Source organism: Bos indicus, chromosome 20, assembly GCF_029378745.1.
Source record: "Bos indicus isolate NIAB-ARS_2022 breed Sahiwal x Tharparkar chromosome 20, NIAB-ARS_B.indTharparkar_mat_pri_1.0, whole genome shotgun sequence".
Lineage (NCBI taxonomy): Eukaryota > Metazoa > Chordata > Mammalia > Artiodactyla > Bovidae > Bos > Bos indicus.
In genome coordinates this window covers 35,728,289-35,755,860 of record NC_091779.1, presented here as the reverse complement: position 1 = coordinate 35,755,860, position 27,572 = coordinate 35,728,289, and the positions used below count along the sequence as shown (strand labels likewise).

Below are 27,572 nucleotides of genomic sequence, written 5' to 3'. Positions count from 1 at the left end.
AATCGCTGTCTACCTTAATCTAAACAACAGTATGATTTTTGAAGTCTAAGTTAAGAGCAAAATATTATTAGTGATTTCCTTTGCTAGCTAAGCTCAGATTTGGAAGCTTCCTGAAATGGCCTGTCAAATCTTCACTCACTCACCCACTCCCTACCAAGAGAGAAGGACAGATCACATAGACCAACTAAAACCTTTTCCTACCTCCAATCAGCAACCAGGATAGTGTGAAGGCCAAGCCAAGGGAAGCACCATGGTCAGCTGCTTATCCAATATCCACTTCCCCCTTTTTCCTCACTTAACACTAAGTGTTAAGTGTCCAGCTAAGTATTCTCTTTTCCAGCCAATAAAACACAAGGAGATGTTTGCCTGGGAGTTCTGATAAAGCCTTTGCCTTCCTGTTAGAAGGAGATAGGGATAACATTCTCTTCCTGCTTTCATAGCACATGTGATGTCAACTACAGCAAACATCTTGGAACATCTTGAAACATGAGGCTCTAAGGATAACAGAGCAGAAAGATAGAATGACCTGGGTCCCTCATGGCATTATGAACTATAAACAACTCTAGCAATCACTTAACTCTGGATTTTTGTAATGAGTGAATCCCCTATTCACTGAAGCTACATGGCTTGGGTTTTCTGTTATTTGCAGTCTAAGACATCCCTAACTTTATATACCAAGTTTATCAACAGAAGCGAAATTAAGGATTCTCAGGGGAAAGCCAGTCTCAGGCTATTAGCAGTAGAGAGATAACAGTTTAGAAGAGGTAGAAGCTAGTCAGATTTTTCTCCCCATTTCCAAATGTCCCTTCATTTCGCCTGCAACATCCTCATGAAATTTTGGACCAGTCATCTTGCTCGTGCTTAGTTGCTCAGTGGTGTCTAACTCTGCAACGCTATGGACTGAGGCCCATCAGGCTCCTCTGTCCATGGGTTTTTCCAGGAAATAATTCTGGAGTAGGTTGCCCTTTCCTCCTCCAGGAAATCTCCCTGACCCAGGGAGGGAACCCACGTCTCCTGCATCTCCGGCATGGGCAGGTGGATTCTTTACTACTGAGCCACCTGGGAAGCCCCAGACCAGTCATAGAAGATGGAATTAAAAGTTCCCATTTTAAAATATCAGTCCTGATATATGATGTACCAATATTATGACTTCATTGCTTTGAATCATAAAGTTTCTTCCAGTACTAAGAATCATTAGCATCTATCCTGCCCTTTTAGATTTCAGCAGAGTTTGTAACTTAAGAGGCTTAGTTGATTGAAAATAATAGAAGTCTTACACTTATTTATAATTTTAAATAAAAGAAGATAATTCCAGTGGGAGGTACAGTTTTAACCTTTTATTACTCAAGTTTAAGATTCAGGTATAAGACTTTCATGTGGATTCTATAATTATCTTTTGCAAATTATGTTTTTATATGATATTCATTGCCATCATTTTCCAAGTGCTAACATGTAGGTTTCTATAGGCATAGATCATATTCTGTATTTTTTTTATTAAAAAAAAAAAACTGGTAACATCTGGTTGACGGACTGGGTTATGGATGTGTGCACCTGGAGTACAGCCAGGCCCATGCAAACATACAATTACACTGGATCCATCACATCAAAGCCATTTTCTATCCTGGCTCCAATTTTGGTTTGGCACATTGTTTCATCTTGTTCTGCTCCAAAACCCTGCAATAGTATTGAAAAGAATGGATAGAAATGGGCATCTTTGCTAATCTTTTAGCTCTCCCAATTGGAGAGGTGCCCACCAAAAAATTTAGAAATGAAACAAATTCATCACTTAAACATTTCTATTAATGATAATAGCCACCATTGGCTGAGATATTTACCAGGTGCTGAGAGAGGTTCTGAACTCTGTGCAGACATCTGGCCCTCACACATCTGGGAGGAGATCTCAGTCTTCCGATACAAAGTCCTTCACGCATCCAGTCAGTGCGTGTTACAAGCAGCCTCCGGGCTGGACTCTGGGACTGCAGTAGAGAAAAAGGCAAACCTGCCACTCCCCACTCCATGCTGGGCACCACTTTCTGCATATACACAGATGTCTCACGCAGTCTAATGGAGGGCTGGGGGAAGAAATATCCCAGTGAAACAAGAGGGAAGAAAGAGGGAAACTAGGAGCACAATGTCAAGCCCTAACTTAGAGGGGGACAGGAGGTAAAATCTTACTGAGAAAATGATGTTTAAACCTAGACATTCAGGGTTACTCACTTAATGGGAGAAGAGGTACTGGCACTCGGGATAAACTACTTCCAGGCAGACGAGACAAGACATGGTTGGATAACACGGGGTCAAGAAAGGGCCAGAGAGCACTTCTGGGGGACTGAAAAGGGGCACTGCTGGGGGAGCTAAGAGAACCAGGGATAGATGTGAGAGGGACACTACTTTGTGGGAGCACGCTTGGGACTTTATCCTAAAGACAAGGTGAAGCCATCTAGAGTGGTAGTTGTCACAGTTCTGTGTGAGTGTGAATGTGTGTGTGTGGAGGGGGGAGTAAAGACCATGGGGTGAATAGGGAGAAGAATAATCAGATTTAAATGCAGATTCAGAGAATTCCCACCTTTGTCCTCCAAAGCTAGAATCTGATCTCAGTGTGCTTGATTCCCACCCTTTGCTCTTTACCCGTCATTATCTACCATCTTCTAACTTTACCAGCTCTCTGCTAGGCAGTGTGTGTGCATGCTCAGTTGCTCAGTCTTGTTCAACCCTTTGTGACCCCATGGACTGTAGCCTGCCAGGCTCTACTGTCCATGGGGTTCTCCAGGCAAGAATACTGAAGTGGGTAGCCATTCCCTTTTCCAGGGGATCGTCCCCACTCAGGGATGGAACCCTTGTATTGTAGGCAGATTCTTTACCATTTGAGCCACTAGGAAAGCCAAAGCATGATATTGAGACTCTCCAATTAGTCCCCTTGGCTTTAAGTATTTTTAACCAAACTTATTGTTATAAAAGCCCCATAAAAGTCATTACTTCATAGAAAAAAAAATGGATTTTCAATTCTTGCTAAATCCCAAAGTACATTTTTAACTTTCCATTTTTTTTTCTTTTAGGTTAGAAGTTGTATCCACTTAGAATTGTTAGTAGGACATATGATTTTGCTCAGACAAATAAGGAATAAAATATAAAATTCAGAGGTAATATTTGCTTAGGTCTTTGAGTACCTTTTTAAAAAGGCCTTAGATCCCTGAGGATTAATCAAGCACCTCTCAGATTTTGTCTTTCAAAGCTCAAGAAAGGAATGGCTTCTAATAGGATAAAAGGTATATTAAGATCTGAACTGGGGAACTTGCCTGAATGTTTTTCTTTAGAACTAGGTTTGCTTTGGCAAACTTTATAAAATCCTCCAAGCTTTTCACTTTGTTTTCCAGATCATTTACCCAGTCTAAACCATCTGTCTCTAGGTTAGCAACGTTTTTATATACTCTCTTAGAATTAAATGGATCAGCTTATGCACATATTTCTTAGTATTAATTTAAACTGAGGAGATCTATGATACTACTGTCATTTATCACAATTATATTCTTTAGAATACTGCCTTCTTAAAGTGTCGAGCTAACCCCTCCCCCATTTTTTTACAAGTAGGTACGGATCTTGCTAGATCATGTTTAAACCTGAACTAGTAATGCATAATGTTATACTTCAAAGAACCACAGATCTTAAAGTGCATGCTCCTTAATCATAAAAAACAATAAAATGGATCAAAATGATTTTGCTTATTAAAAATAATTAGATTTTTAACAACAGTCAGTTCTCAAATAAGTGAAATTGAATCCCACTTTGTATGGGAAAAAGCTTGTTCTTGAAATGCTATAAAATTCAAAACTGGTGTCATTAAATCTAGCACATTAGGGGAGAGGGTAAGGATAAGATTTGATTGCCTTATTTGATTAAAGAACAGTATGTAGAAAATATCGGAATGAAATTACAGCATGAGTCAAATCCTACTTACGAATTGCAAAAGAGGTCAGAAGGCAAAAAGAAAGCGTGTGTGCATGTGTGCCTGTGTTTGTGTCCTTCCCCGCCCCTCCTTTGTCCTCAGGCAGGATGTAGCCCCACCATTTAAAAACGGGGTCCCTAGGGAAAGGAAAAAGCCCTTAGCTAAATCTTCCAGATCAACGTGGAAACTCAGAGTGACTACGGTGGGGGTGGTAAAATTTGTTCTTTTCACAATTTAGAAACTCTCTTCTCTTAATTAGAACTAGGTCTTTTGCATGTTTTTTTCTCATTTAATTTTCAAAAGCCCAGAGGTGGATCACATATTGATTAGTACCATCTGATATTATTCTGAGACATATTCCATCCAGTAACTTACCTTCTGGATGATTAAGTGACTTTACTAAGTGACTTAGTAAAGGCAAGATCTAGAATTAGTTTCAAGTATTGTTTCTTATTTTCCCTTTCTGTCCTAAATACAAAGAGACAGACTTTTATCGCTTACCTTCTGGCAATAAATTATTTCCATGAGAGAACAGATTGCTAAAAAGGATCCTTTAACTCTGATGGGTAGAGACAGATCCTGTAGGGGAGGCTGATTTGCAAACTGGGGACTTTCTGGGACGATTGGTCAAATAGAGATGAAAGGAGGGTATTGGAGGTCAGAGAGGAATGATGTAATATAGGGAGGTGAATCATTTTGTAACTTTTCCTTGGACCCTAAAGACCCATGTACGATTGTGAATAGCATTTTGGTGTTTCTTTGACATGATGTCTCCACCCTTGTGCCGGGCATAGCATAAAAAGGGAAAGCAGCCATCCTATTATAGTAATACACATAACTGGGGACCATGTAACTCCTACTTCAAAGGGGAAAAACACTTTCAATAATGATAGCAAATAGGAAGAAGAAATGTCATTTATGAAGTACTTATTACACATCAACTATCATCATTAAAAATTATTAACATTTATTGGGTTTTATGTACCAGACACTGTTCTAAGATCTTTGCATATATCATCTCACTTAATTTCCATGATTACTCAATCAAGTAGATACCATCACTATCTTCCTTTAGAGAAGAAGAAACAAAGACACAGGCAGGAAAGCTACTTGTCCAAGAACCCAGGAGCCAAGCCCAGGGATCTGACTGCAGGGACGCTAGATGATTTACATGTTTCATTCAAAAGATTTGTGTTGACTCCATCTCCCATGCCAGACTCTGAGCAAAGCTGACACAATCCCTCCTCTCTTGGAACTTACATTTTAGCAGGGAGAGACAGTAGGCAAGTGATATCAACAAATGGGTCACTGCAATGGCGCTGAAGCCTCTGAAGGGTTTATGCAGTGCTATGCCCTGGTCTCCTGTAGTCATCACGACGCTGCTCTTCCTATTCTTCACCGCAGAAGCAAGGTTTAGGGAGAGAAAGAAAACATACTTGAGTACTTGGCTGAGGACACTTCACTCAAACTCTCCCAAGTTAGGAATCAATGATTTTACTCAGGGGTATGTCACATTTAGTGGCCATTAGCAAATCATTTAACTTGGAATCCTAAATGGTAATTACATGCACATTAAGAGTTCCAGAACATGAGTTTTACTTTAGTACAACTCACCCTATTTTTAAATGCAGAGACTTCCTACTGCTTATACAACAGAGACCAGGCATTTAACTGACCACTCACATGGGCATACAGGCAAGGCAGACTCAGCCAGGGAGGCCGCGCTTATACTGCAACTTTTCATCTGTTTTGTGGAATGTAGGCTTTGGATGAAAGACTGTGTTTATCTCTGTCCAAAGCACTGGAAATAAAAGGTCTGTGCAGATGTTTTAAGGACACCATATAGACTATTCACAAACTTTTGTGGTCAGTTGAGCCACTAGAGTCAGGACCAATGACTCACTCTGAACTGGGTTCCGTTGGTTCTTAAAATATTATTTCAGTCTTGTCCTTAGCAAAGTTAATGTGTTCATCATTGACACTGCTAGTTGGGGAAGCGGGTGGTGGGGGTGAGATTGTGTGAAATATTCCATGTGATCACAGCCTGTTTCCAGTGCCCTAGTCATTCCCAGGCTACTGTGGACCCAAGGAACATCTTAATGTGGGAGGCAGGTCAAACCAGAGCCTCTGGTCCAGCCCCTTCATTCTATGAAGGAGAAAGCTGAGCCTCCAGTATGACCAAGGTCATGGGCCTCCTGGTGGCACAGAAAGCCAGCCTCCTGAGAACCCCCAGCCACAACTCCTGACTCAGACCGTGCTGACTCCAAGATGAAACTCTTAATTCCCTTTATTTTCTTTGATGTTATTGTTTCTTCTCTTCCTCCCCTTTCAACCCTTCAAAGTTGTGACACAATCTTCTAAAATGGCATGTATTAGCCCACTTTCAATGGCTTATAGTGACTGCCAAATAAAGCATGAGTTATGTAATTCTACTCTGTCTTCTAGGGGTATGGAGTCTTGAACAGAAAACATTTAACAGAGAGAGACATAAAAAGGCATAGACAAGGAATGTGGGAGAGCCTCATACATTAAGTACATTTTATAAGACATCTTAATGTTCTGGGTAAGAAAAGAATATATTTGATGGTGATAAATGTCGCCGATGTGAGAGCTATGTATTGTAGTGATGAACGGGGTCAGGCAGAATTCAATTACTTTTCTAATTTGCCAGGGAGGATTCAAGAGGACAGGGAGGATTCAAGTATGAAGAAGGGGAGATTCTGAATGCTATCAGGATGGGTGATCTGGCTGATGCAAAAACTTCAATCTGTGCTGTCCAGTACAGTAGCTATTGGCCACATGGGCTATGTAAGTTGAAATTATTAACATTAAATAGAATGAAAAAATTGCATTAGCCACATTCCAAGTGCTCGATAAGTAACATGAGACTAGTGGCTGCTGTATTGGGTGGCAGAGATGTAGAGCATTTTCATCACTGCCGAAAGGTCTCTGGGACAATACTGACACAGAAGATGCGTCGTAGAAGGGGAGGGGTGGCTAAATGGAGCAAGGGGACCATAAAGTAATTCAAAAGAGTGGTACTGGATAAGAAGAAATGAGGGAAATGGTATACACTGAAGGGATCCAGAGAAAGAACTTAAACTAGGCATTGACTAATTTTTTCTTTTTAAATGGTATGTCTCTGGGCAGAAGCAACCTTGTGGTTTTAGCTGGTAGATATTCCTCTGTACAAAGAAAAGTATACCTTCAACCAAACTATGGAACAGTGAAAAGATCAATGGTTTCTAGGGCCTGGGGAAGGGAAGCAAGGGAGGGAGTTATGGGAAGTGAAACACAGGGGGTTTTTAGAGAGTGAAACTCTTCTGTGTGATACAAACGTGGTGACTACAAGACATTGTATACTTGCCAAAACCTGTACAACTACAAAGAGGGAAACCTAATGTAAACTATGGACTTCAGTTCATAATAATGGATTAATATTAGGTTATTCATCATAACAAATGTACCTCAACTAGTGCAAGATGTTAATAATAGAGGAAATGGGAGGTGGGGTGGGAGGCGGTGGGTGGGACCGTGCAGGAACGCTCTGTACTTTCTGTTCAGTTTTTCTGTAAACCTAAAACTGTCCTAAGAAATAAAACTTATGAGTTAACTATTTCTCATAAAATGTTTTCAAGCCCTCTCAAAGTCTTCATTTTCATGTAAACACTGAGATGACAATAAAACACATCAACCTAGTCTCAGCTGATAATCTCATGTAATTATATGTTCATAGAGAGAGAGAGATGTATATACATATTTGTCACGTAGAGAAAACAAAAGAGGGTACCTTCTTGCGGCTGTCCACAGCACAGTGTCAGGCACTCATCTTGGTGAGCACGAGCTGGATTTCAGTCGGTACCTGCTGCCTTCTTCGGGTGTCTTTGTGCAGTGCACGGACTGCACAGCTGTATGCAGCGGCTCTAGGGGACCCCAGCCATCGCTATTATGGGGTTCCAAACAGTGACTGGGGACAAAGGAGGACCCTATGTCTAGGGTGCCAAACTGAAGGAAGAATCTGTCAAGAAGAGATCATAGTAAACCACATAAGAAAAAAAAAAAAAGAACCTGACATTCAGAAGCAGCAGAAAAGTTAAGTGGTAAAACGTCAAAAAGAATGAGAGAAACAAAACCAGGAAGACAGGAGCCCAACTACAGCAATACTGTACCTGGAAGCCTAGATATAGCAGCAGCCACAGCTCCCTCTCGGAGCTGGAATTCGGAGCCGATAGTGGTCTTGGCGAGTGCAGTTCTGCACGGTGAAAGGCAGGGTATCTGGCGGGAGAGACAACTTTGAGAGAGGGTTAGGATTTGAGGATGGTCACTCCAGGAGGCTATATATGCTACTCATATGGCATAGGCTGAGGGGTGGAGGAAAAGAGGAGAAAACAATGCGTCCCAACAATGCCTGGAATGCATCAGTTGTGCAAACCAAAACTCCTGGGAAAACCAAGCTGTGTCTTGGATTGTGGTTCAAGGAACTAGTAGTGGGATACAAAGCTTTTCCTTCCAGGCTAGCGGCGTGAGCCCAGGGCAGGATAGGAGTTAGCAAAGTGCTTTAGACGGCAGAGTAAAAGGAAATGATGGGGCCAGCCTGACCTTCCAGTATTTTGAGTAATCCTGAAAAGAACCACCTGCCACAATAGGTAACCCTAGCAGCCAGCTTCATGGAATGACTGGGAAGGGAAGCTGAATTGTGATACCCACTTCATTCTCAGGACCCAGGGGAGTCTCTCTGGAACAGAACTGGAGCACTGTAGAAAATTTCTAGTGCCCCTGGGAAGAGAAATCAGGGCTTCCCTAAGCTTGGGCCTTGGACTCTGCATTCAAATCACCCTGGGATACTTATTAACAAAGCAGGCTTCCCAGGGCCCAATCTGGACCAAGTGAAGCTGTGTCTTTAAGGATGGGGCTCTGGACACCTGCATTTTCATCAGGTCCCTATGTGTTTCATAGGTACTGGGCATTTTGAGGGTTATGGATAGAGACATGTTTCTCAGCTTCATTAAAATCAGGGGAGGGCTGGGTAGTGCAGATGCTGGCTCCATCTCCAGAGGTGCCAAATTCACTGTCTGGGATGGAGCCAGAGAATCAACATTTCTAACAAGTTCCCACACCGGCTTTTGGTCCTGCACTTTGAGAACCACTGCAACACAGAGAGAATCTCTTCACCCAGAAATTTCTTGCTGCTGCTGCTAAGTCGCATCAGTCGTGTCCGACTCTGTGCGACCCCATAGACGGTAGCCCACCAGGCTTCCCCGTCCCTGGGATTCTCCAGGCAAGAACACTGGAGTGGGTTGCCATTTCCTTCTCCAATGCATGAAAGTGAGAAGTGAAAGTGAAGTCGCTCAGTCGTGTCCGACTCTTAGCAACCCCATGGACTGTGGCCCACTAGGCTTCTCCGTCCATGGGATTTTCCAGGCAAGAGTACTGGAGTGGGGTGCCATTGCCTTCTCTGGAAATTTCTTAAAAGTTATGACAAGTATAAAACTCCACTAATCATTCATCTGCATAGTTGAGCTAGTTCCTACCACTTCGGTATTCAGATGACTAATACCCATGACCTCTTTCTCACCTTGTTAGATAACTTGAAGCTGTAAACTGACAATGTGAAAAGGGATCTCACCTGGCCAGCCCTAATCTTGTCTCTTGTCCTGCTTCCAAATATTTATATTATCACCAGCCCCAAACTTTCCTCCTGTTTGGTGGTAACCTGCAGAAAATCACTTAGCTTTGTATTATCCTGGACTTCAGCAACTCAAATCAACCCTTTTCTTTACTTGTCATAAAGAGATAAGCTGAGAAACGAAACAAAACAAAACAAAAAAAAAAAAACGCTTATGAAAAAACAAAAAAGAGAAACCTGAAAATATTCTGAAATTCATAAAGTGTTATTTTGGGGAGTCTTCTGGGACAGGATGTCCCCATCATTAGCGAGAGGAAGCTCCGCTTCTGATAAGCACTATTTGGCCTCTCACAGATCAAAGAGAGCCATTTACTGAAGGAAGGGATGGAAGTATTTGATGGGGCCCTTCGGCAGACTCCTCGTAAACAGGATAGGCTCTATCAATGAAAGCATATACGCGGCCAGGCCACCGTCCCCAGAAACAATGGAACAGCAACAACAGTAGGTGGCAAGGAAAAGAGCCTCGGTCCTGGCAAGATTGTTCTGCCAAGAGAGTGGCCGTAAACAGGATTAGTCGTAATGAGATTATCAACTCAGGACCTGGAGGTCTGAGTTGGAGAGTTCAGTGTTGCACATAGGAAAGACACAGAAGTAGCTTGTAGGGTGAGAGGCTGACAAAGCAAGGGGCAGGGTCTTTTCCTTCCTGGAACCCGCTGGACCAGGGATGCCTGCTCTCCTGGGCTGAAAAAGTAGTGTGATTGCAAACACTGTTTCGAAGGAGCAGAAGAACCAGGAGCTAAAGCCTTAAAGAAGTGGTTCTTAATCAGGGGGCATTAGCAGTATCTGGAGACGTTTTTGGTTGTCACAACTGGTGGGGGCAGGGTGCTATTAGCATCTAAGGGCAGAGGCCAGGGAAGATGCTCAGCATCATACAAAGCACAGGACAGACTCCCACTTCCAACAAAGAATTACCCAGCTCCAAATGCTTGAGAGGGCTTTCCCGATGGCTCAGTGATAAAGAAGCCACCTGGTAAAGAACCTGCAAGAGATGCCGGTTTGATCCCTGAGTCAGGAAAATCCCCTGGAGGAGGACATGGCAACCCACTCCAGTATTCTTGCCAGGAAATTCCATGGGCAGAGGAGCCTGAGGGGCTACATCCATGGGGTGGCAAAGAGTCAGACACAACTGAGCAACTGAGCACACATGCATGCATGAAAATGCTTGAGAACACCTGTGCTGGGGTGGTTACGAGGGACTCCAGATAGGATTTTGATAAATGACAAGCTGGATACTGAACATGAGAAGTGAGAAGAGGTGAGAGGTGGCAGGAGGGAGGAGGGGGTGGGAAGAGTAGGCAAGCATTTATTAAACCTGAAACTTGAGGTCATCACTCCCCAGGTGGAAACTGGTTCAAAACACAGAATCATTTATGTATAAAGCACAGATGTGTCCATGGCACTTAAACACATGAATATTTTCTGTGATATTAAAATTTCATAGGAGGCAGCAGAGTGATTAGGGGAAAAAAATGTCTCAAAAGGCTCCTTAGGGAGATGATAATGAAACAAAGTTTGAGAGACAGAGAGCCATTGGTCTACATTAGAATCAAGACTGAAATGCTTTCTCCAGCTACATCCAGGAATCACGTGGTGGGATCTTACTAAGAACTGAATCAGTGGCAGTGGCTTTGGGACTGAAGATTGGTTTCTTTTTGCTTTAGAGATAAAATAAAGAGCCTCGTGCTTGAAGGCACGCTTTCCACCTGGCCCCACTGCACCGAAACCCAGCACTCTTGGTCTCAACCACAGTGAATCACTCCTCTGCTGCTCACCGCTCCCAGTTCCTTTCCTCTCCTTCCCCCAGCATCTCTCAATGGCCAACTGCAGCTCCTCCAACAAGGACAAAGGACTGACAGCAACTCTAACTCCCTCAACTCTGGGCTGCTTGCCCCTTCTCCATGCTTCCCTAGGGAAGAACAGTAGTTTACTCCTATTGCAGCATCATTTCCACTTTATTGTACTAATTCACTGCCTCAATGGCAGGCATTTGCACCCAACGCAATGCCTGGTCCATAATGGCCCCTCAATTTTCTGTTTAGTCACTAAGTCGTGTCCAACTCTTGTGACCCCATGGACCCTCCAAACCTGTTTAACCTGTTGGTTAAAACATGAGAGAATTTGCGCTCATTACTCACTTTGAGACAGTGATGACTATCCTCATCCGACAGAGTGGCATCTGGATTTCCCAGATAAGGAACGGGTATGCCCTTTCGTGCCACTTTCTGGGTCCTCAGCTTCACCTAGACCTTCTTGGCCAAGAAGGGGCTTCCCTGGTAGCTCAGCTGGTAAAGAATATGCCTGCAATGCAGGAGACCCTGGTTCTATTCCTGGGTGGGGCAGATTTCCTGGAGAAGGGATAGGCTACCCACCCCACTATTCCTGGGCTTCCCTGGTGGCTCAGATGGCGAAGAATCTGCCTGAAATGTGGTAAACCTGGACTTTATCCCTGTGTTGGGAAGATCCCCTGGAGAAGGGAATGGCTACCCACTTTAGTATTCTTGTCTGGAGAATTCCATGGACAGAGGAGCCTGGCAGGCTACACTCAATGGGGTTGCAAAGAGCTGGACATGACTGAGCAACTTTCATTTTCACTTTTGGTCCAGAGATGCACGGCAAGCTTCTCCAGAGCTGTGCTTCCAGCAAGAGTGCATCACTTAGAAATGGGTCAGAGATAGAACCAAGAACAAGGACAGAAGTGAGTCAGGGGTGGGAGTTTTACAAAGTCAAGGCCTTTTAATACTCCTTTTAGAGAAGACACAAATACATTGGCCACCTGAGACTCCAATACTTCGGCCCCCTGATGCAAAGAACTGACTCATCGGAAAAGACCCTGATGCTGGGGAAGACTGAAGGCAGAAGGAGAAGGGGACGACAGACAATAAGATGGTTGGATGGCATCACCGACTTGATGGACATGAGTTGGAGCAAGCTCGGGAGTTGGTGATGAACAGATGGGGAAGCCTGGTGTGCTGCAGTCCACAGGGTCACAAAAAGTCAGACAAGACTGAGCGACTGAACTGAACTGAACTGAACTGAGAGGAGACACCAAGGGCCATGCCACTCAAGAGGTGCCTTGAAATCTTAGAGCTAAGGTAAGCATTTTTTTGTAAAGTGGCCCCTAGTTTGACTGTAAGTGTTCTGGCACCAGTATTAACAGGCTCACCAGCCCAAGTGCACAGTCCATTGGGCAGAGTAGTAATAGTGGAGATGGAAGCCTTGGGGGGCAGGCAGAAATGCCATCTGGAGACTGAAAGGCAGGTTTCCAGGAGTAGCTCTGTGTTGACATTTGTACAGAGAGGGCTGTGCCACAGGTGGCCCTTGAAACCGTGGGAGTGGGTGCGATCACAGAGGGATGAACGTGCAGAGTGACAAGGACTGAGCGGGGAAGATGGCAAACAGTTCCTCAGTGTCTTGTATTTTCAGTTAATTTTTTAAAATTTTTAATTGAAGGACAATTGCTCAAAATCCAGTAATTTGAGAGGCAAATGTCAATAGAAAGGAAAGACGTTTTAATCAGAAAAGCCAATTATCTGGGGAGATTGTGGACTCATGTCCTGAGACCAACTTCAAAGACTGCTCAGCCATGACAGAGAAAAGGGGGGAATAAACCAATAGATATCACTTTGATGACAAAGGTCCGTCTAGTCAAAGCTATGGTTTTTCTAGTAGTCACGTACAGATGTGAGAGTTGGACCATAAAGGAGGCAGAGCACTGAAGAATTGATGCTTTAGAGCTGCGGTGTTGGAGAAGACTCTTGGACAGCAAGGCGATCAAACCAGTCAATCTTAAAGGAAATCAACTCTGAATATTCATTAGAAGGACTCATGCTGAAGCTCCAATACTTTGGCCTCGTGATGCAAAAAGCCAACTCATTGGAAAAGACCTGGATGCTGGGAAAGATTGAGGCCAGGAGAAGAAAGGGATGCCAGAGGATGAGATGGTTGGATGCATCATCAACTCAATGAACATGAGTTTAAGCAAACTCAGGGAGATAGTGAAGGACGGAGGAGCCTGGCGTGCTGCAGTTCACGGGGTCGCAAAGAGCTGGACGTGACTGAGTGCCTGAACAACAACAACAATCAGTCAGTCACTGAGGCAGGAGGCTGGATTCTGTATAATTCTGTGTTGTACCAGGCTGGCTGACTCTTTCTTCAGATGTTATTTTATTTGCATGATCTGCCTATAGGATTGCTAAGGGGACTGTTGGGGGTGGAGAGTCATTTTTTAACTGCTTAATTCTTCATTCTTACTTCATTTTATCTAGGGAAAAAAACCAACAGTTTAAGCAAGGCTTGGTGTGCATTCAGGAGAGAAGTTAGGTTAAATTACCTAGTGATCTCATTCATATAATTAGGTTGTTTTAAGGCTAGAGGGGATAGAAATAGACAAAAAGGAAAGGGGCAGAAGAACTGCTATCAGTTCCCCACCATCAAACACCATTCCGTTTCTATGGATTACGGGCAAAGGTCCATCTTCTGTAACTTCATCTTGACACAGTGTGCTGTATTCTCAGAGTGGAAGATGATAGTATCTCTTTTCTGACAACTTTAGTTGCCCACTTACATATGCAGGCAGAGCAAGCTACTTTTTGATGTCTGCAAAGATATAGATTATTATAAGTAATAATGTTAATTCCAGGGCTTCCTTGGTAGGTCAGTGGTTAAGAATTCTGCCTGCCAATACAGAAGACATGGGTTTGATCCTTGGTTTGGGAAGATGCCCTGGAGAAGGGACTAGCAACCCACTCCAGTATTCTTGGCTGGGAAATCCCATACACTGAGGAGCCTGGTGGGCTACAGTCCATGGGGTCGCAAAAGAGTTGGATATGACTTAATGACTAAAGAACAATAACAATATTAATCCCATTCTCTTAAGGCCAGCTCTTGGGATTGTACTGGCCATAGATTCAGTATTGCTCAAGATGAAGCAGCTTATGTCATAGCTACAGTCTGGTCAAGAAGTTAGCTTTTTTCCTCTCTCTGGAGGCAGTTATATATCTGTAAAACAACTCAGGAATGTACATCAGACAGAGTCTGGGACTCTATTGTTTAATCATTAATTGATCAGTTTTATACTTGCTGGGGGAGGAAAACTCCAGGGTTCTGCTTGGTTCAAATCCCCCCTTTTCTTTGATTTTCCTCAGTCCTGAGAAGGAACAGGTGCATAACCCATAAAAGGCATAACCCAGAAAAGTTTTAGATCAACAGGTTAATCATAACTTTGCAGAAGAACCCACAGGGTCAATATTCAGTTTTGCCATCAGACGCTGCTTGAGAATTACTGGTAGCGTCCGAGTCTGATATGGCTCAGAAAATTCAAGTTCTCAGCAATATCAGAAAGTACTGAAATCATATCCACGATGGCCACCTAGTTTTACCTTGGATGTCTGAACCACTACCCGATTTTGACTTTCAAATGCATTTTTCTCTTTGATGACCAAAACTGATGTCACTGTTAATGGTTTCAGTGCTTCTCTAGATATGAGGAGGTGCAAGAATTTGGGTTCATAACATGTCTTGGAAATATCTAACAATTTGAAGATCTATTCTGAGAGTTTTTCTCAGCACACTCATCTCCATCCTGAACTCCTTTCAGGGTGTGTTGAAGGTCAATGACTGCAGTAACTTGTGACTTAATCCTTGTAGAGGGAGGTGGCAAGTGCCAAGTTTTAGTTGGCAGGGCCCCCGAATGGTCATAAATTCAATCATGACTCGGGAGGCATTTCATAACCACTTCATACCGTGGTGTTTGGAATCTCATTCCAAGGTCAGGACTAGGACTTTTTGTGTGCTTGTGCTCAGTCTCTCAGTCACGTCTGACTCTGTGCAAATACATGGACTGTAATCTGCCAGGCTCCTCTGTCCATGGAATTTTCCAGGTAAGAATCCTGGACTGGGTTTCCATTTCTTACTGCAGGGGATCTTCCTGACCCAGGGATCGAACCCACATCTCTTACACCGGCAGGTAGGTTCTTTAGCACTGCGCCACCTAGGAAGCCCTAACAGTGGCCAAAAGTCTCTGGGTCACCTGTCTTACTAGTCTGTTATAGTCCAGGAAAGATATTGCCTCATGTTTCTTCTTCCCAAATCTAGAGTTACACTACTACAATCATTGATCTCATATAGAACTACATATCTGACCAAATGCTTCAAGTCTTCTGATCATCATTATTTTTGTCAGAGGCCCAATCACACATTTGGTGATATAAGCAGTAACAATTTTGCAAAACAGGCAATATATTAATAATATAGTTAGCAGTATTAGTAAGATCATAAGTAAGAATTTAAGTCAAGAGCTTCCATCAGGTACAGCCCAGTATAATTCCCAGGTCATCTGATTTAGTCTGTTCTGTATCAATCCTAATCTTTATGGGAAATTATATATTGGCATTGTACATGAGGCACTCAGCCCAATTTCCCCATGTTACTAGACTGGCTATCCTTACTATGGCTTAATTATTCCCAACATAAGGGAGCCTTTAAGCTTAAACGACCATGCTGCTGCTGCTGCTAAGTTGCTTCAGTCGTGTCCGACTCTGTTCGACCCCACAGATGGCAGCCCACAAGGCTCCCCGATCCCTGGGATTCTCCAGGCAAGAACACTGGAGTGGGTTGCCATTTAAACGACCATAGCCTGGTGTTAACCACATAAGCCCATCCCATAGCTGTGAGAAGACTTTGTTACGGACAAGATCAGAGAAGGTATTAATTGGTCAGGAGAGGGGATCTCACCTAGTAATAATATCAATAGTGGTCTGAGCAGAGGTATAATTTCTTACTTCAAGAATAAATGTCCTAAGGGCCTTGGAGTAGAGAAATCCACCAAGGTGACCCAGAAGTACTGGATATAGGTAATTGACCATAAACTTGACAATTGGACTAGTTTTAACTGCATCATATTGTGAAATACATTTGGTTCATAAGCAAAATATAAGCAGTTATCGAAGTAACTGGTGCACAGGCCTGATCTGGCATTTTGGACCAACTATCTACTTCAGATGTCACCATCTTCTCATCCTGGTCTGGTAGTTTCCCCTCAGTTTGAGCGTTGTTTTAAGATGACTTCGAGGTTGGCAGTCCTCTCTATAGGCCAGTACAGTGCAGGGGCCCCTTTTAAAGGGAAATGTTAATATGAGAGTCAATTCCCTTCAGTTTTGCTGTGCATGAGCTAGTTTGTTGCTGCTTAGTATCTCAGTCGTGTCCAATTCTTTGTGACCCCATGGACTGTAGCCCACCAGGCTCCTCTGTCCATGGGATTTCCCAGCAAGAATAATAGAATGGGTTGCCATTTCCTTCTCCAGGGGATCTTCTGGATCCAGGGATCGAACCCACATCTCCTGCATTGGCAGGTGGTTTCTTTACCACTGAGCCACGAGGGAAGCCCATGAGCTAGTTAACAGTATTGAATAAAGGTCCTTTCATCAAGGTTGGCGTCAGTCCTTTAAATTCTGTCTTTTCTAGAATGCATAGGGCTTTCCAGGCAGTGCTAGTGGTAAAGAACCCACCTGCCAATGGAGGAGATGTAAGAGAAACAGGTTCGATCCCTGGGTTGGGGGATCCCTTGGAGGAGGAAATCGAAACCCACTCCAGTATTCATGCCTGGAGAATCCCATGGACAGAGGAAGCTGGTCCATAGTGTCAGACATGACTGAAGCAACTTAGCAGGTACACAGTATGCATAATCTCCTGGTTGCAAGTCATGGGGCATCTGATCTCCATCCAAAGATAGATGACCAGATAAGCTTCAGAATACTTGGAGTGTTCTTTTAATAATTCAACTAAACATTGCAATAATCTATCATAATAGCAAGGAACCATCTGGGCAGTGAGTTGCTGCCCAGGTCTTAGTTATGGTACGTGGGACCCTCGTTGCACCACGTGACATCTTCCTTGTGCACAGACCCTCTAGTTGCAGTTGTGGTGTGGAGGATCAGTACTTGTACTATGAGGCCCTTTAAGTCATCTGAATTTGCTTTTAATATCTTTTGTCATTTTAGTTCAAGGAATAATTATTGTCTCATGGTGACCTATGATTTTATTTGACCAAATGTTTTGAAGCTTTTGACAAACTTCCCAAATATCCAATTTATTTGAAGTTCTTTTAATCTCCCACTAACTGTGGGATGCTTTAGAGGATCCCTGAGGCATCCCAGAAAGAAATATTTAACTAAGATAACAAATGAAATTATAACATTATACAAGGATATACCCAAATTTTAGAAACTTTATATCATTTCCAGAATGTTTCTATTAATAACATCCATACACCATAAGGTTTATCACTCAGGTGATAATGTATTCCATATAATTTAACGTAAATAATCCTAGTTAAACTTATGTGTGTGAAAGTCTTAGTCACTCAGTTATATCCTACTCTTTGTGACCCCATGTACTATAGCCTGCCAGGCTCTTCTGTCCATTGAATTCTCCAGGCAAAAATACTGGAGTGAGTAGCCATTCTCTTCTCCATCTTCCTGACCTAGGGATCGAACCTGGGTTTCTTGCATTGCAGGGAGATTCTTTACCATCTGAGCCATCAGGGAAACCTCAGGTAAACTTATATAAGCACTGAATTTCCTTTAAGCAAGTGAAGTAGAGTCCATTGACAAATTAATTTTGATAATACCATACAAAGATAGTTTACACATAGACATATAAACAGACACAACCAGAGATCCCATAGCTGCATTTTCTAAACTTAGTCATGAATCAGGTAGTATAATAGAAAACTACCAGTTTATAAATAACAGTTGGAATAAGTGAAAGTTTACAAGGCTCCTTTCCTCATTTCCCCCTTCAATCTCAAGAATTAGAGATGATCTAGATAAGACAAATGTTTCTGAGAGTCCTGGTTTCAAGGCACTGAGAGAGAAAAGCAAGTTCTCCTAGAAGGACTTTTTCCCTCTGGGTCACAATTCTGAAAAGATGTTTTATCAAGCTAATATTTTTTCTAACTGCATATGCAAAAAGAACCAGTTTGAAAATTTTTCAAAAGAGTTTCACCTTAATCAATTTTCTATGAAATCTAAAGAATATTGTGGCCACATCATGTTATAATAAAATATCATCTTTTTCTTAGTCATAGCCTCATAGTTAAAATTTTTCCAGTGAGACAGAATTCACCCAAGAGGGCTCTGCACTAAACAGAGCCAGAATTGCCCATTTCAGAAGGCGGAATGGTAATCGCAGATCACAACTCAGATACCAAGTACAAAGCACACACATGTATGGCCGTCACAGATAGACCAGACCTCGCCCTAATCAGGCACTCCCTGAGATACAAATAACTCAACAGCATATGCACATCAGAACAAACTGCCCCCCAAAACAGCATTCCTTGCCCAAATGATGCCTGGTGCTCAAAAATGACCCTCAATATCAGATACACATCAGGATCAACTGACCACAGAAGGAGGCTGCCTGGGCACTGTCCAGTGGACAAATCCAGTTCCTGGAGCTTGTACACTAGTCTCAAGGGCACTTTTCCATTTCTGTGGACTCCTAAAGCAAAAATTGGCAGGTAGTGCAAAGCAGTAAAGAGACCGGAGAGTCCACAGAACTAATAGTTCCAGTGGCTACTGGGACCTCCCTCAGAAGTGCCCCTCTCAAGGCCACCACAAGCAGATGGCTCATCGTGACTGTTCCGAAGGGCTGCTGCAGCCATTGGCCTTAGTCTGGAAAGCCCAGAGGAGCCAGACGACATGAGAGCACAGGCCCACCGTGGAAACCAGAATCCATCACCCAACTCAGGTTTGGCTTAGGAAGCCAATACTTTGAGAGGCAAGGGTCGATAGAAAGGAGAAGTGCTTTAATTAGAAAAGTCAGCAATCTGAGGAGAAGATGGATTCATGTGCCAGGACCAACTCCAAAGATTCTGCTCAGCCACGACAGTTTTCAAAGGAAAAAAAGCGGGAAGAAAGAATCTCAGTGAATCCTTAAGGCAGGAAGTTGAATATCACATCATTCAGCATTATATGCAGATTGGCTGACTCTTTCTTTAGAAGCTATTTAGTTTTCATGATCTGCCTGCAGGAGTGCTAAGGGGACTCTTGGGGCTAGAGAGTTAGTCATTTTTTTTAACTGCTTAATTCTTCATTCTTATATCATTTTATTTAGAAGAAGAATCAACAGGTTGGGAAAGGCATGGTGTGCATTCAGGAGAAGAGAAGTCAGGAGTTAGGTTAAACTGCCTAGTCATCTCATTTCTATAATTAGATTCTTTAAAGGTTAGAGGGTAACAGAATTGGGCAAACAGGGGCGAAAGAGCTGCTTTCATCATCTTCTGTAAACTCTGCAGCGTTCAGCACAGCAACCACGCCTCCTTCATTTACTATTGCCTTCCGTGATTTCCACGTCACCATGTTTTCTGTTCTTTTTTGATCTTCCTGAACATTACTGTATAGCCTCCCTTGCTCCCTTGCTGGCTCTGTTCCTCTCTTGGTACCCTGAAAACAGAAGCTTTCTCAAATTCCTTTTTGTCCCTCTCCTCTCCTTTTCCAAACTTTATCTTGACAATGGCATTCATGGTCTTAGCCACAACTTCTATGAAAATGTCTCCCATGAAGATGTCTTCTCTGAATCTAGGATTCAAACCCTGATGTGTTTCCTGATCACTCTGGACCTAGTCCTCTGGACTTGAGGAAAGGAGCAGAGTGCAGACTCCCTTCCACAAAGTGACCAGCAGCCCTGGGTTAATGCTGAAAGCCTACACTGCTCTGGTGGAATAGACGAGAACAGAGGCTGAGCAGCCTGCTGCAAGAGTGGCAGCAGGAGAGTTAGAAGGACCCGTCAACCAGGACACACACTCGAAGGACTGCAGTAAAGGTGGGAGGAGGAAGAGATGAAAGGTACAGATAGAAGTGGTGACACCTTAAGAGTTGTCTCATGGACCTGGAGTTCTGACGGTGGCACAGCTCTTAAATGGGTTGGGGCACCCCTTACAGGATCAGGAACAACACTTGGGCACTAATTTCCAGACCATGTTTCCATGGGGCTCTGCCACACCACTGCACTGGGACTCTGACTTAACATTGCCACATCATCGCACTGGGACCTACTTCCTCCTTCAGGTTCATCTGGCATCTGTTCTCCAGGGCTCTGCACTTGGCTTACCTCTTTTTCATTCCCTATTTTACTTTGCTGGGCCATCGTATTCACTCCCAGGGCTTCAGATGCTATTTTTAGGTTGAAAACTTCCAAATATATATATCTCCAGCCTAAAATCCAGATCAGTAATTCTACCTATAGATTCCACAAGAACCTAAAAAATTGACACGCCCAAATGGAAACCACTGTACTCTCCGTCAAGCTGTTCCTTCACTTGTCCTCTCTTTATTGATAATGGCACAAGCAACCATCTGGTTATGCAAACCAGAAACTTCAGAGTTATCTCTGACTCATCTATCTTCCTCCATCCCTAAGTCAACTCTGTCTCTTAATCAGTTACTAATTTTTCACACTTTTCCTTCGCTACTGCCATTTGTTGGTTATCTGCCATCATCTCTCACGTGGATATTCCAGCAGTCTTCCAACCAGTTACTTGTGTCTTTTCACAACCTCCCAATCTGTCCTCCAGGCCACTGTAGTTTTCTTTTCAAAGCAGGAAGCTGAACTTTCTCCATGGTTCAGTAACTGCTTGGTGCTCACTGCCAGATAAAATTAAACACAATGCCTGGCACAGTCTCCCTCCTCATTTGCCCTCTTCCTTCTAGATTTATTTACAGCCGTTTCCCAAATAGTACCTGGGGCTTCATCTACATCTATTGACAATCTTCTGAATAGCCCTGCTTTCCCCTAATGCCATATGTTTGCACACGCACGCCACTAGCTCAAATGCCCTTTTCCTTTACCCTAGTGGTCGGCCAACTCATCCTTCAACACTCAGCTTTTAGATCAGCTTCTCTTTGAAGCCTTCTCTGCCCTTTTCCTATTTCTCTAACCCTTCCACCACCACGTCACTGTACATACCTGGCATCTAGCACCTAGCCAACTGAGCTGTCATTTGTCATTGAGGCTTTTATCTTCTCCACTAAAATCTGAGCTCCTGAAGGGCAGGACCCTGTCTTCTGATTTCCCTTTGCTCCTCAGCCAGCACCAGTCTCTTAAACTGTGTATTTTAGAATTCTAGTCCTATGAGTTATTAAAAGGTATTCCTCACCAGAGAATCTAGGGCCAAATATGTCTGGGGAAAGCTGCATATTGACAATACACACAAGCTTAGGGAGTGTTCAGCAGAAACCTGCTTGAACTGGTTTAATTCAGTCCCTCCAAATGCCAGGGCAAGAGGAGAGCCTTGTGAAGATCCTTATAACACACAGGCAAGGAACCAAGGTGGGGATGTGACCTGGTAACCCTAGAGAACAGAGAAGGCTCAAGGGGCTGTGGAGCACATCTGGAGAAAGCTACCTCCAGCTCTCACAACAGGAGAGTCACCAGTTTAACCCCAAAGAGGGAAACTCTCTGGTAGCCCAATACTTCCAGAGACTGACCTTCAGGATTGGATGTGAATATCAGAAGCATTTTATTATACAAAGAAAGTCAACTCTTCTTGGATGGCCCACCTCACGTCTTTGCTTTGGTCAGAATCAGCTTCAAACTGGCCTTCCCCAGGCTGAATTCCATGCCTAAACTCAACTCACTTCACACCTCCCAGCTGTTATCCTATGGTTGTTTATATTTTTCTGCATATGACATGTGCTGTGTGCTGTGCTAAGTCATTTTAGTTGTGTTCAACTCTTTGCAACCCTATGGACTGTAGCCCTGCAGGCTCCTCTGTCCATGGAGTTCTCCAGGCAAGAGTACTGGAGTGGGTTGCTATTTCCTTCTCCAGGAGATCTTCCTGACCCAGGGATTGAAACCGTGGTTCTTACGTCTCCTGCATCGGCAGGCAGGTTATTCACCACTAGTACTACCTGGAGCCTGGGTACTTGGAGGACCTGGGGGACATTTTCAACAGCTGCTGAGGCTGAGGGGACAGGTCTTTTTTGTACTGCTTCTGCCCAGAGGAAAGAGAATTCTCTAGTTCCTATTTAACTCCCAGATCTATGGATGGAAGAAGGGAGCAGAGGAGCATCTCTGACTTGGATGTCCAGTACATTCTCCCACAGAAGGCCAACCATTTTAAAAACAGGTTTGCACGGAGGCAGCCCCACATAGGGCTTTAGGGCAGGGACTGCACTCAGGATTGCATGGACTACAATCCTGGCTTCTCCACTTACTTCTCTGTGACTCTGGGGAAATACTTGATCTCTCTTGTGTTTTCTCATCTATAAAATGAAGATAATAATCCTAGTAGCTACCTCCAAGGAGTCTAATAAGAACTAAACGAATTACAATTGATGTGAAGTTTAGAAGAGTGCCTAGCTTGTGGCAAATGCTATTTAAGTTTTATAAAATCAATCAATCAATATTAGTTTCTGCATTGGGGCAGACCCAAGATGAGACAAATAATGGCCAGATAGTGCAAATTAGCTATAGTTCTAGCACCTACTGTTTAAAAACAGTAATAAAAGCTAGTAGTTCTATTGTCTGATTCCATCCCCAGAAAACCTATGAAGTGGGTATTATTTTCATGCTTTAGAGAGAAAAGAGGGTCAGAGTTTACCATGCTCAATGCTGTACAGCTCCACATTAGGTGAGGGAGCCAAGCTTCAAATTCATGTCTGTCCCACTTCCAAGACCTTCTCATCAGGTGATGACTTTTTCTCATTGGGGATGTTTGCTGCTGCTGCTGCTGCTGCTAAGTTGCTTCAGTCATTTCTGACTCTGTGCGACCCCATAGATGGCAGCCCACCAGGCTCTCCTGTCCCTGGGAGTCTCCAGGCAGGAACACTGGAGCAGGTTACCATTTCCTTCTCCAATGCATGAAAGTGAAAAGTGAAAGGGAAGTCGCTCAGTCATGTCTGACTCCTAGCGATCACATGGACTGCAGCCTACCAGGTTCCTCCGTCCATGGGACTTTCCAGGCAAGAGTACTGGAGTGGGTTGCCATTGCCTTCTCTGGGGGAATGTTTGGGTTAGAGGCAACCCGTTACTTCCCTTGACTTACTAGTCAGGAAGTGGTTCATAAGCCTCTTTAATTACACAATTCATATCATAGCTCACCTATGTGTTTAGAGTTAAGTAATAATTTTATTAGAAAAGTTAAACTTTCATGTGACACTTTTTTTCCCCCACATACTACAATGAAAAGGAAGCCTCTTGGCTCCTTCAGCTTCTCCATTCCCACCAGTTCCATCCCCCAAAGTTCTGGATAACATTTCAAAAACAATCTATGCATTTGTAAACATCTTATGTATAATCTCTAGAAATGAGATCCTACTTCATACATGGGTGTCTTCCTATTTGCAGACGGTCAAAAGGAGTGACGGTTCATTAACTCAGGGTGAGTAAAGCAGGGGATCAACACACCTTACTCAGCAACACTCCACTCGTGACTCATTGTGACCACTGAATATGAGACCTGGAAGCCCCAGAGATGAACCTACTTCTCCCTGTCCATTTGACAAGCAAGTAAATCAATGCCCAGAGAGGGTAAGTAACTTTCTCTAAATTTCACAGTAATTCAGTGGTAGAACCAGAATCATCAGAAGACTGTCAGTCAAGTGCATGGGCTTATATGCAGTAGTATAGGTAACAAGTGTCACAAACTTGGAATTGACTTAGAGGTAATCATGTGATATTAATGATATCTTTAACCTGCCAATCAGAATTTTGGATTGTGTATCTACCCTACCTCTGTCTCTAGAGAGGCGGCTTCTGTCAGAAATAATCTATGGATTTGTAAACATTTTTTAAAGAATAGGCAAATGAGATCATAGTTTCATAGTGATACAGGTCATTGCTTATGTTTCCAATGTACAGATGAGGAAAAGGAGGTACCAGGAATGACTCAGCAGCTCACCACAAGAATCTCCTGGAAGCCTGCCTGGCCTTCTGTCAGATGCACTTGGTTGAATTGCTTTTCAGTATTATTACTGAGGTCTTATTGTTGAGAACACTTTCTTTGGGTTTCCTGCTTATTTCTAAGCTGAATAAAATCTATGTGTGTGTGTGTGTGATTATTATTTTTTTTTTTTCTGTTTGCTTTCTCAAACTTCAGCTTCCATGACCTTAAAAAAAGGAAAAAAAAAAAAAAAAAAAGGGAAGCACAGCTGTGCTGGTCTAAAAGCAGCCTGTTTGCAACATGATATGGGACCTGGACCGCGAGCTGCTAAACCCTGGTGTAGGGTTCTCTAAACATACTTCAACCATTTTTTCCAAGTGGCAATTGGTTTATTTCCATTGAAACACTTGAAGATGATGAATTTACAGTACATTTCCCACTCTACTGAATGAGCAATGATAAAAGGGTAGTTATGTATGTCAGAAGGGAAAATAGCTAATGGATTTTTTTTATTTGAAGAATAGACCGTCTTTAGCAATCCTTGCATTTAGCCAAATTCTTTGTTAAAGTTAGAATTGGTTAATACAACATTCTCATAGTTCATAGTTTTTATTAAGATTGATATTTGATGGACCCAACAGTCCAACATCACTTTCTACTTTAAAATGTAAGATTCTCTGTACAAAATCATTTGCTCCATAAACCTGGGAAACCTGGTGAATATGTGAACCAGTTCTGGAAAATGTTTCTGAGTTGTTTTTCTATTTGATTCAGAGTTTACTGTATGTGTGTGTGTGTGTGTGGGTGTGTGTGTGTGTGTGTGTGTACATATATATAATATAATATAATATATGTGATATTATTCTATGGTTTTGCCAAAGCCATAATCTCCTCTTTCAGTGTAGGCATAATGAGTGATCTTTCTGTATGAGAATAGCACAGAAAAGCATAAAGTGATAGTTCCTTCCAAGTCCAAATGGTAGAATTATATGATTTAAGTTGTGGAGTCAGGACTAATCTCATAGGCTTTGGAAATTGCTCCCTCTCATCCTTCTAACCTCCTTCCTCTCTTTTATCTAAGGAGAGTGAAGTAGGTAAATATGACTAAATTTATGAGAGTGGAAGGAAATGCGGTGAAACTTTTAAGGTCCTACTTTAATACCTATGACTAATGAAACATTCATTATGGTGTTAAATAAATCTTCAGGAGATTTCAAAGCAAAGTCTGCTGTTCTTTTCATCCCATTAAGTTACCATCTAGGAGCCCTATCCTATCAAGGATTGCTTCTTCTCATTGGTTGTCCTTAACAGTCCAATCCAAATACGACTTTTTAGTTCTTCAAAAGTGACATTTGAGCCCTTCCCAACCCTTCTACATGTCTCCATGTTCACTCCCTTACCTCCCGAGTCACACCACTATGACCACCTTTAGGGTTCTTCTTGCTGCCTTGGGTAAAATTCCCAGCCTCAACTATGTCTTCACCAACACAGCCAGACTTGCCTTCCTTTGCCAAATACTTACAAAAGCGATGCCCTCCCGGCCTCCACCAAATTCTCCAGCAGAGCTCCTGCTGCTGTATTTCTAAAATATGTCATCCAAGGGTGACTTTGTTTCCCCTCCTCCCCACTCAACCGGGAGTCATCTGACAATGTCTGGAGACAGTTTCTGGTTGTCACAACCACGGGAGGAGAGTGTTATTGGCATTTAGTGGGTAAAGGGCACTGACTTATAATGCACAGGACAGCCCCTCACTACAAAGAAGCATCCAGAGCCAAATGTCAACAGATTCGAGGTTGAAAAGCCCCGTTCTGAATGATAGTGGAGGCCTCTATTCTCTTCTGCGAACTTTGGCAGAGAAACGAAAACACACCCAAACAAAATCTATCCTCCAGGCACACGTAGCAGAACCCACTGCTCTCTCCCTCCCTTCTCAGCTCAGGATTGAAGGAAACAAGCAGGATCTTGTGGCACCAGTCTCTTCCTTTCTCATGTGGTTTCTTCTCCCTGCTGGACAGGAATTGGGACAGAGGGGTCCATCCAGAGAGAAGAACCCATTCAGACCAGTGGTTTTCAACCCAAGCTATATTACATGTTCATGTCATTTCAAATATTTTAAATATTTAGAATGTGGATACTCAGAATTCAAATCGAATTGTTCTGGGATAGCGTCTGGGTGATATTTCTAAAAAACTCACCTGATAATACCACTGTGTAGCCAGGGTTAACAGCCCCCTGAGCTGGCTGCCTGGTCGTGGTGGGGAGAGCAGATCTCCCCAAAGAGCTATGGGAAGTTATTCTTCTGGGGCCCTTCAACAGTGTGGTCACTGTGGGAAGTCTTTCAACTTGGTCATCTGGGAAAATGCAGATTATCTGAGTGTCTTTGTTCAAAGTCTTTCTATATCTCAAACTGGGATTTACTGTAATTTTTAAATATTTATCAAAATCAGGAAGAGGGTAAATCAAAGGTTAAAAGCTATCTCCATAATTAAGCATTTCCTGCTAGCTATTTATGTATTAGAGAAAAAATATCTTTTCCTCTTTCAGATAGATAAAATAATCCTAAATTAAAGCTTTCAGATGAATTACAGTTTATGAAAAATAATGGGTTAGTATCATAAATCACAAACATTGTCTCTATGAAATATGACCAGCCTCTGTACATTTCCTCTCCAATTCAAAACAATGGAGTCCCTACAAGGCAAATTCATCTAGCGTTAACCTGGGAATCATTACTGTGTTCTCACTGATGAAACTGCTAAAAATCCTTCTTGATGCTCAAGAATCCTATTAAATAACCTATAACTTAAGTATATCATGTCTAATTTCAGTTTATTTCCTATTCTACTGCAGCCATACACTCGACATTCCAGAGCAGAATAAACACGAGAAGTTGAGAAGCATGCAACCTAGTTCACACCACAGTATCACTTTGACAAGTCACTTTCCCTAGGCTGCTTCTGAGTCACAAAAGTGATGGTATCACCAGGTGATAAGTAAAATCCTTTTCAAGTTAAGGAATTAGCAAGAAGGCAGATTAGCAATTTGAGTGTGTTAGTCG

The 27,572-nt window shown here is 42.8% G+C and overlaps 3 long non-coding RNA genes across 3 annotated transcripts; 1 reads left to right on the top strand and 2 right to left on the bottom strand.

Annotated features, from left to right (window-relative positions):
- Positions 1 to 1,322: 1,322 nt before the first annotated feature.
- On the bottom strand, positions 1,323 to 2,066 carry LOC139178062 (uncharacterized). The gene is made up of 2 exons (XR_011562493.1): positions 1,836 to 2,066; positions 1,323 to 1,674 (listed from the first exon to the last, which is right to left on the bottom strand). It is a non-coding gene; the product is annotated as an uncharacterized lncRNA (long non-coding RNA).
- A 2,816-nt stretch (positions 2,067 to 4,882) lies between these two features.
- Positions 4,883 to 10,001, bottom strand: LOC139178061 (uncharacterized). Its single transcript, XR_011562492.1, has 3 exons — positions 8,113 to 10,001; positions 7,734 to 7,961; positions 4,883 to 5,336 (listed from the first exon to the last, which is right to left on the bottom strand). It is a non-coding gene; the product is annotated as an uncharacterized lncRNA (long non-coding RNA).
- A 5,428-nt stretch (positions 10,002 to 15,429) lies between these two features.
- LOC139178060 (uncharacterized) lies at positions 15,430 to 24,681 on the top strand. The gene is made up of 3 exons (XR_011562491.1): positions 15,430 to 15,508; positions 23,979 to 24,161; positions 24,492 to 24,681. It is a non-coding gene; the product is annotated as an uncharacterized lncRNA (long non-coding RNA).
- Positions 24,682 to 27,572: the final 2,891 nt, after the last annotated feature.